This window comes from Corylus avellana, chromosome ca3 (assembly GCF_901000735.1).
Source record: "Corylus avellana chromosome ca3, CavTom2PMs-1.0".
In the NCBI taxonomy this organism is placed as follows: domain Eukaryota; kingdom Viridiplantae; phylum Streptophyta; class Magnoliopsida; order Fagales; family Betulaceae; genus Corylus; species Corylus avellana.
The window spans coordinates 12791567-12802725 of record NC_081543.1 but is presented as its reverse complement, the minus strand read 5'-3'; positions in this window follow the sequence as shown (position 1 = coordinate 12802725).

Genomic DNA, 11159 nt, shown 5'->3' with positions numbered 1-11159 from the left:
AGTGTTATTTCTAATTTTCAACAAAGTGGTATCAAATTAAGCCATAGTTTATTGATCCTAGAGAAATGGCCAATTCAACCTTCCCATTTCAATTCCCTCACCTTTCCAAAGACAATTTTGATAATTGGTGCATTCGCATGAAGGCATTGCTTGAATCGCAAGATGCTTGGGAGATTGTATAAAAAGGCTACGATGAGCCTAGTGATGAAGTTCCTTTGACTCCTAATCAAAGAGAGGCTTCTCAAAGACTTCGAAAGAAGGATCAGCAAGCTCTCACTCTTATTCATCAATGTTTGGATGAAGCTATGTTCGAGAAGGTGGCAAATGCAACCACCTCCAAGCAAACATGGGAGATTCTTCTAAACTCCTATCAAGGAGTTGATAAAGTGAAGTAAGTTCGCCTTCAAACATTAAGAGACGAATTTGAAGTTTTGCGAATGGAAGAATCGGAGTCGATTGTGGATTATTTTTCAAGGGTGTTGGCCATAGTAAATCAAATGAAAAGATATGGAGAAAAATTGGAAGATGTTCGAGTTATTAAGAAGATCCTCCGTTCATTGCAACAAAAATTTGACTATATTGTTGTAGTTATTGAAAAGTCAAAAGATTTGGAAACCATGAGTATTGATCAACTTATGGGATCTCTTCAATCCCATGAAGAAAGGCTCAACAAGAAGAAGGAAGAGCCATTGGAGCAAATTCTAGCTACAAAACTCTTTTTCAAAGAAAAGGAAGAAGAGCAAGAAAGGAGTCAAAGAGGATAGGGATGAGGACACAGTCGTGGTCGTGGCCGTGGTAGAGGAAGAGGAAGAAGCCCACGTAATTGGGACAATTACGAAGAAAGAGGTCAAGCATCAAGAGGACAAGAAAATAATTGGAAGCAATATGGAAGAAGGTATGATAAATCTCAAGTTAAATGTTATAATTGCCAAAAATAAGGTCATTATGCTTGGGAGTGTAGAAGCGATATTAACGATGTTGAAGAGGAAGACAATTATGTTTAAAACGAGGAAGTGGAGCCCACTTTGTTGCTTGCTTATAAGGGAAAAGAAAGAGGAGAGAAGAACTCATGGTATCTTGACAACCTGGCAAGCAACCATATATGTAGAGACAAAAACAAGTTTGTCGAGCTTGATGAATCGGTGAGCGGGAATGTTACTTTGGAGACTTGTCAAAAGTTCCAATAAAAGGGAAAGGTACAATCTCAATTCGCTTGAAAAATGGAGGACAACAATTTATTACAAATGTTTATTTTGTTCCACGTATGAAAAGTAATATTTTGAGCTTGGGACAACTCTTGGAAAAAGACTATGAAATTCATATGAAAAATCGTAGTCTTTTACTAAGAGATGACAAGAAGAATTTGATAGCCAAAGTTCCCATGAATGGTGAATGGCTTGCCATCTATCAATCAACAGGACCAACTTTACGAAGGATATCTCGTCGGCAAACAATTCCGGAAAAGCGTTCCAATAGAATCTACTACAAGAGCAATTGAGCCTCTTCAACTTGTTCATGCGGATGTTTGCGGTCCAATTAAGCCATCTTCATTCGGTAAAAGTCGTTACTTCCTTCTTTTCATTGATGATTTTAGTCGAAAGACTTGGGTCTATTTTTTAAATGAAAGATCTCAAGTGTTTGAGGTTTTCAAAAAATTCAAAGCCTTTGTGGAAAAACAAAGTGGCTATTGTATTAAATCCTTGAGATCCGATAGAGGAGGCAAATTCACATCTAATGAATTTAAAGAATTTTGTGAAGAAAATGGAATTCGTCACCCTTTAACGGTTCTAAGATCGCCACAACAAAATGGTGTTGTTGAAAGAAATAATAGGACAATTCTCAATATAGCTCAAAGCATGTTGAAGACAAAAAGAATGCCTAAAGAGTTTTGGGCGGAAGCTGTTGATTGTGCCGTATATCTATTAAATTGTTGTCCTATAAGAAGCCTATGGAACAAAACACCACAAGAAGCATGGAGCGGAAGAAAGCCAAATGTTTCTCATTTGCGAGTTTTTGGAAGCATTGGCTATACACACGTACCGGATCAAGAGAGGTCCAAGCTTGATGATAAAAGCAAAATGTACATTTTCATTGGCTATGACTCAAGTTCTAAAGGCTACAAGCTTTACAATCCAAATTTCGGCAAAGTTGTAATTAGTAGAGATGTGGAGTTTGATGAAGAAGACTTTTGGGATTGGAGCATTCAGGAGAAAGAAAAGTATGATTTTTTTCCTTTTCTTGGAGAAGAAGAGTCAAGAAATGAAGATTCCACTACACCTTCTCCATCTCCAACAAGTCTTAGTACACCGTTGTCGTCATCTTCAAGTGGAAGTTCTAGTGAAAAGCCACCACACATGAGAAGTCTTCAAGAACTCTATAAGGTAACAGAGAATTTAAATGATGATCGAAATCTATTTTGTCATTTTGCGGATTGTGAGCCAATAGGTTTTAAAGAAGCGGTAAAAGATGAAAAATTGAGAAATGCCATGGATGAGGAAATCAAAGCAATTGAAAAGAACACATGGGAGTTGGTGAATATTTCAAAAGAACAAAAACCCATTGGAGTGAAATGGGTGGTCAAGGCAAAGAAGAATGAAGAAGGAGAAAGAGTGGATTCAACAATCTTCAAGAGTTTAGTTGGAAGTTTGAGATACTTGACAATACCGAATATTTTCCATAGAGTTGAGCTTATCAGTCGTTATATGGAGTCACCTACCTCATTTCAAGGCGGTCCAAAGAATTCTTCGTTATTTTAAGGAGGCTAAAAGAAATTAAGTTTAAAAGGGGGTGTTGAATAATAAACTTAATTTTAACATTTAGTTGAGTCTTTTCATTTCATATTTTCGTATGTTACTAAGTGTCTTTTCATTTCATAATTTCATATGTTACTAAGTGAGTTGAAGATGTTGTGTCTTTTAATTTTTCAAGAGTTATTTTACATAGGAATTACATGGGTGTAAATGAATGAAGTTATTGTGAAGAAGTTAGAAGGGTCATTTGTATCCTATAAATACCCATGTAAGCAAGTTATTTTATCAAGTTGAATAAAGTTGAATATTCCTCTTCCTATTTTGTGTAATCTCTTAGTGAGTGTTATTTCCAATTTTCAACATGCTCAAGCATAGTAATCTCCAATTGCAGAGAAGCAACTGACAATGTCTTAATGTTCTTTAAGAGTAATTCATGCACTAAATTTGGGAAACGGATATGTCCATTTTAAATAAAATAAAAAAGATTCAATTAGTTATAAAAAGAGGCACAAAAGTGTTATTTTATTTTTTTAACAATTTTACCCCCGCCAACACACTCCCCTCCATTGCATTTGAATTTGAAATTTGGAGGATCCATCTTCCTAGATTTGCTTCTCTTCCTAAGGTTGCTTCTCGGGCAGATTACTTAAAATCTCCTATCCCATTTACTGAGGGGTTCTTCACATCTTCTTACGTCGGAAAACGCTATTCTCAAACGACATGCGCAATATGCTGTTGGTGGTTGCTGTACTGCTTGCAACAATCGCCTACCAAGCAGTACTCAGCCCCCTGGAGGATTTTGGAAAGATAACTTTATTCCGGGAAACAATAATCAGCTCAATATCACAGCCGCCGCCGACGCAAGTGACGAAGTCAGTCAACCCCCACACCGGGTGGGGACAATTATCATGCCCAGATCGACACTTTTTTCCTCTACTCGTGGCTATAAATGCTTTAACATTTTATATACCACTAATCTTGATTATCTTAGTCCTCCCTCCTGGTCTTCCTAGTTTCCTGCTCTTCAAATCCTTTGGACTCCTCTTCCTCTCCTATGGCACCTCTATAGCAATCAGATCTCCGCTTCCAAGTTATTGGCTTCCTTATTTTTTCTTTTTCTCTTTCTTTCTTTTGTCTAACTTTGCCTTGCGTTTCTTCATAACTCGGAAGCATTGGAGAGTTTACACGGCTTTCATTGATCATGAAAAAGTGTTTTGAGCTATATATCCTTGAGTTCATGCAATGTAGTTTTATATTTCCTACATTGAAAAAAATATATTAAATTGATATTGTATGTTATTTATCTTTTATAAGAGTAATTGTAATAAGGTTTGATGGTAATCAAATCAATCAAATTTGTTTGTCATACTATCTATTTCAATTATGAGCATTTGTATTGTAATATCAATCAAGCAATAAGAGTACGTATAATGTAGCTCTTTGGGCTTTATCTGTCGATGTAGGTCATAGAACGAACCACGTAAAATTATTGTGTCTCTTTTATTATTTTGTTTATTTATTTTGTTTATTTATTTCCCCTATTTATTTATAATTTCCTATTTCATTATGAATTTCTTCAGTTTAAGCTTGATCAATACCATCGCACCTTACCAAGGAGCTAAATTTCTTAAACGTACGCGACTTATTCTGGTCAAGAAATGTCACGATATGGATAAAGCACAAAATTACGTTAATTGAACTTTAATTTATATATAAGCATAAATTAAATAAGGGAAAAATATAAAATGGCCTCTCAAACTACCAGCCATTTGTAATTTAGCCCCCCAATGTTTAAAATGTAATAAAGTAGTCCCCCAAACTACCAACTAGTTGCAATTTGGCCACTCCGTTAGTTAACACCGTCAAAATGGATGGAAAATACAAAACGACATCGTTTTGTTGAGTTTAAGTTACTAAATACCCTGTTTTAAAAAAATAAAATTAAAATTAAAAACAAATCCAACTAAACGTTGTAGTTTGGGGTTTCAAAAAAAAACTCCTTGCAATACTACAACACAACAACAACAGTTTGAAAGCAACTAGACAACCCACGTCCAACTAGACAACCACGTCCAATAGCTACAACCTTCGTCCAACAGTTTTTCACGTGAGAAAAAGATCAGTTTCCATGGGGGTTGGCTTGAAAAAGATCAGTTTTTTATGTTCGATTTGTTCCTTTCCAGATTTCAGTTCGATTTCAGTTCGTCACGCCGTCAGATTTCAGCAAACAAAAGAGCCAATTCCAGCAGTTTTCAGTTTATCACACCGTTTTTAGTTCGTCACTTCACTTCGCCTCACCTGCAATTTGTTTAGCCAACCCATTAAATTCACAAAAAACATATAGATCGTGGGGGAAAAGACGTCTTCCTTTCAAGATTTCGGCCACTAAAGGTTTAACACTAAATTTAATTGAGTTTTCTTATTTGTAGGGTTTGTGGAGTTCTCTTTCTCGATGGGTTTAGGTTTTCTTTATTGATGTTTTGATTTGGGTGAATGGAAATTGATTTTATGGTGAAAGGAAAATGATATGGGTCTCTTTGTTCTTTTTTTTTTTTCGTATATTTTTTTGCTTTTCTACTTATTGGGGATTTTGGTTTCATTGAATAATATTTGTATTTTCTAGTTGATGGGTTTATTGTCTACTTATTTTCTAATGGGTTTTAGGCATAGGGGTTGATGGGTTTTGTGGATTTTATATGCTATGGGTATAGTTTTCCCTTTTTTTTTTTTTTTTTTTTTTTTTGGTCCCCTACGTAAAGTATGATATTGATATTCAGAGTAAATGGTTTCTATTTTAAGTCCAAGCCAGTATCTCTGAAATGAAAACGATGCACATGCTTGGTTGTTGAGACAATAAATGTGTCAAACTTTCTCAAAAGCATTATGAGAGCCCACAACTATAATATTCTACCTCATCAGCTAATTATATCTGCATCATCAACAATAGGTTTCTTCTAGGCTTCTGCTACTTCCATGGCTGGGAAACATTAATTAAAGAAATATTTCTTTTCTCATCACTACCTCTTCAACATAATATATAAATGTCGTCTGGGCGGTCCCTATATCGCGCATTTGGCCTCACCTATATATGTTGGAAACAAAATTAGAGCTTAAAAGTTTAATGATGAGACGTGTTTGGTGCCATTAATTCTTTTATATATATATATATATATATATGCTTTTTCAATTAAGAGAGCTTTTCAGTGATGCTTGTGATCTGTCCATTCTTAAGACGACAGAATAAATTAAATGATATTGTTGTGAAGGTTCTCAATCAAGGTAATTAGATGAATTAGTTTTCTTGTCAATCCACTTTCATTGGTTTTCTTGAATTTAATTAGATGAATTAGCTTTATAAAATTCTGGTTATGTTTGTTTTAAAAGAATTAAATACTACTTTATTTCATTAAAACCCATCAATTCATTTACTAAAACTCCCTTTATGCATGTCATCAGACACCATCAAAATTTAGTGACTTTATAAAGAGCAGACAATGAATATAGATGTCCCTCTTTGCCAATTATAATACATATGATGTGTTTCTCGAATCTAGATGTGTGTGTGTGTCCCGTGCCCATTTGTATTCTATCTAGAATAATCCCAACAGGATTTGACCTTAAGAAGATGTTGAACAAGTGTAAAGGAGAAATGTTTTGAGACAATCTTTTTTGGCCTTTCCATCACATGTATGTGACTTAACATTGTAAACTACAAACCCAAATTATTTAATGCATGTGTAGAGAAAAGATATTTTTCTGCGGAACCAAACAGAAAAGAAAAATGTGGATGCAAGAAAACCAAAGAAAGTGATAATGAGAACATGAGAGGCGACCATTTGTTTGAAGGATAAAAAGCAAGCTAGGTAGTACCATCAATCACGCACATATAACAACATGCATGGGGCTAACTGATGACCATGATGGATGGTGGGGCTTTTTTTACATGTAATACCTGAACTGTCAATAATGAATCTCATGTGCATTTGACCATTTAATTATTAAATCTATTGGCTGCATGTGCATGCTATACTAAAAACAACATATCTTATCATACATGTGAAATAGTAATTATTGATTAACTTTAATTAATTAATTAATATGTACTTAATATTTACTTAAGCTTGATTTGTTTAATATTTTATTCATTTGTTAATTTTCTTTATTTCTTTTATTATTTAGGATGACTACACGAGAGTTTATATTTGAGGTGCATTACGGTGGTAAGATTAATAGGGGGTTTACGTGCGCATATGTGTGGGGTGAGGTAGATGTATATGATGAGAAGTTTGACGAGGACAAGTTGTCATTTTTTGAGATTGAGGGTATAGTAAAAAAATATGGATACAAGTCAGGGGATCTAGTGTATTACGTATAGCCAGGTTGTAGTATCCAAAGTGGTCTGAAATTAATTTCATCAGACTATAATGTGTTAGAAATGGTTGATGCACATGTAGGGGTACCGATTATTACGCTGTACCTTGTTTCATTTGATGAGCCTACAATTAATGATGATGAATATGAAGTTGATAATGATGATAATGATGGTGAATATGTTGAAAACAGTAGGATTGATCGAGATGATCCTTATTGGGAAGAAATGTTAGAATCGGACATGTTTGATGAAGATAACAACCTTCATGTGCCATCCATGGAAGGGGGCAATGTTGAGGAGCGTGGTGTTGAGGGTGATGGGGATGGTAATGAGTGTGAGGATGGGGAGGAGGATAATGATGATGAGGAGGAGAGTTATGAGGAGGCGGAGGGTGATAATCAAAATGCAAATGCAGATAGAGCAATAATACAAGTTAGTGGAAGGGGTCAATGCTATGGTGATGAGGTTGATGATGATGATGCAAACTCAGACATGGCACGAAGTGATATTCTTGTATCCCCTCCCGGAAGTGATGAGGAGAATGAGGTTTCATTTCTTGCCACATGTGTAACAAGGCGAACAGAATTTCAACAAACTGACATGTACAATCCACAGTTGAGTAATGGGCAGCGATTTCCTTCAATCAAAGTCTTTAGAGAAGCTATTAGAGAGAACAATTTAAGAAATGGGAAGGATATAAGGTTTAAAAAGAATTACCTATCCAAATGTATTGTGGTATGCAGGGATCCAGGTTGTAGGTATCGGGTTTATGGTTGTAAATGTAAGGATGAGGAGTCATTTGAAATTAGATCAATACAGGCCAAACACACTTGTACAAGGAAGCATAAGAATTCAACTGTGAAATCATCCTGGATTACTGATAAACTGATTGACAAGTTTAGAGCACAACCTAACATGCCGTTGAAGGCAATTCTTGGGGAAGTTAAAGATAAGTGAGGTGTTGATGTTAATAATTGGCAGATGTATAGGGCTAGAAGAATTGCAAAGGAAATGATTCAGGGCAAAGTAAAGCATCAATACAATAGGCTTTGGGATTATTGTGAAACAATTAGACAAACGAACCGAGGTAGTTGTGTGATGATGAAGGTTGATAGACTTTTACCTGACCACCCAGCATGTTTCCATAGGTTGTAATTCTCTTTAGCTGCCATGAAGAATGGTTTTCGAGCTGGTTGTAGGCCTATTATTGGGTTAGATGGATGTTTTTTGAAGGGGACTTATAAGGGACAGCTTTTGTCTGCCATTTCGAGGGATGGCAATAATAACATATACCCAGTGGCACTTGCAGTTGTTGAGGCAAAAACCAAAGACAGTTGGATATAGTTTTTTGAGACTTTGCTATCAGATCTTGGCACCCCCCTGCACAAGGATGGACATTTATTTCTGATCGTCAAAAGGTAACTATATTTTAAATTAATTATGTTTCTTTGTTTTTGATTTTCGTTGTTTTCATCAAAAGGTAACCAATTTTTGTTTATTATTGTGACCGATTGTAGGGGCTGCAACCAGCTTTTGAAGTGGTGCTTCCCGGAGGTGACCACTGGTTTTGTGTAAGGCATTTGTATGCGAACTACAGAGATATAGGTCATCGTGGTCTTGCATTGAAGGACAAGTTATGGGTTGCGGCTGCAGCATACATTGAAGCTGATTTTCATAAGGAAATGGATAAATTGAAGCTTATAAGTCAGGATGCATACACCTATTTGTCAAAGATTGACCCAAGCTCATGGTCTAGGGCTTGGTTCAATACATTTCCCAAGTGTGATCTACTTGTGAACAACCTGTGCGAGTCCTTCAATGCTTACATTCTGAAGGCGCGTGACCTGCCGATCATATCTATGCTAGAAATGATAAGGAAGAAGTTGATGAAGAGATATCAAACAAAGAGGGATGGTTCCGCACTATGGCTAGTAGGCTTTGTCCAAGGGTTGTTGCAAAATTGGACGAAATTGGACAGGTTGCTGGGCATTGCTACAGCACATATGCTGGGGATGGGTTATATGAAGTGACACACAATAACAAGCAATATGTTGTAAATTTGTTGAGGAGAACTTGTGGCTGTAGACAGTGGGACTTGACAGGAATTCCATGTACACATGCAATGTCTGCAATTTGGTTTTTTAATGCAGACCCCGAAGATTATGTAGATGATTAGAATACTGTTGAGATGTATAAAAAAGCCTATGATGAAATTATTTATGCAATGCTTGGAGAGGACCAATGGGTGAAGACAAACTACGACCATGTGGACCCTCCCCTACGTAGAATACAACCAGGGAGGCCAAGAAAATTAAGGACAAGGGGTCCAAAAGAACCTGTTAATCAATACCGTATGAGGAAGGGTGGAGTTAGGATAAGATGCTCCAAATGCAGAGGGATTGGATGCAATAGCAGAACATGTCCACAGAACAGAAGAGAGGCAGTGAATTACAGGGGAAAAAGCAGTAGTGCAAGACAACATGAGGTGAGCTACTACTGGAGCTTTGTTATTTTTTTATTTTTTTTATTTTTGGTTATAATATGTTAATGTGTAACAATTTTGTTATCATAAGAACAAGATGGTAGTGGTCCAAGTTTACATGGTCAAACCTCAACTCCCCAGCCAACCACTGATGCTGAAATAGTAAGTTCCAAATTGTTAATATGCCATTATTCATTGCCATAAATTCATTACATTTGATTTACCAAGTTTACATCATCTTTGCAGATTTCGCAAGCTCCTAATGCATCTTCTAGAGGTAGAGGGAGTAATAGGGGTAGGGGTCGTCAACCTATCCCAGAAGGGTCTACTGGATTGCAAAGAGGTGGATCAAGGACTAGGGGAGGGCCTACTGGACTGCATAGAGGTGGACCAAGGACTAGGGGTGGAGTAGAGGTCAATTTCAGGGTATAGTCCACACAGTCAGATTGTATGGGCCTCCTTAATATCAAACACCACAATCTCAGAGCGATGCTAGTGTGAGCAAGCTATTGATAATATTATTTCATTGTGGTCCATTTAATTTAATGTGCATTTTACTTTGGAATGAAAGTTAATATTTTAATTTTATATAGTTTCAGGGTACTGTCAACACAGTACGGTTGTATGGACCTCCTCAAACACAGTCCACACAGTCTCAGAGCAATATTAGTGTGAGCAATGCTAGTGCTACTGTAAGTACTTCATACACTAAGTGTTTATTTTATTTTATTTTCTTTTAAATTTGATGGTTGGTTAATGTGAGCACACACTTGTTGACGCAGGAACATGGGACATCGCAACCAGAAGGGTCTGCTTAACCAATTGGATCTTCTCAGCCTCCTCAACTACAATTGGGGCTAACTACTGCATGTACATCAACGGCTGCTAGAAGAGGTAAAACTTTTGTATCAACGTGGATAAGGCAATTGTAGTAATGGAGGCTAACAAGAAAAAAAAGGAAGAAGCTGGATTGACAAAAATATTAGATCCAAAGAGAGGGATTGTGAGAGCAACAATTTGTCATGTTCGATGTGTAATATATATGGTTAATGGTAGACACATTTACATTGTGAAAGCAACAATTGGTTATTTTGGATGTGCTAAAAGGCAGTAAAGAACAGTCTTTATATATATATCGTCGCATAATAAAAATCTCACAAATATAAGGGAGGGAGAGACTAGAAGAATAAGACATGTTTTGCTCTATCTCTGATTGGAAACCACAGAATGCCAACAATTCCCATTGCAAATCAAATGAGACGTTTCCAGTAGCAAATAGAGGTTTACTTTGTTTGATGGAAGAAAATATCACGGAAGAAAATAGATGTTTGTTGTTTGGTCAAACAGCGTGAGTTTTTTAGTTAAAAAAGGCATACATTAAATTTGAGCTGTCCAAAATCCTAACAGCATATATGCGGTAGTTTTCACTGCAATCCCATAACATATATTTATTTTTTTTCTCATATGCCTTTTAATTGTGAGTTTTTTTTTTTTTTTTTTTTTTTTTTGAAAAATAGATAACAAGTCCAAATTCAATACCATACAATCCCATAAT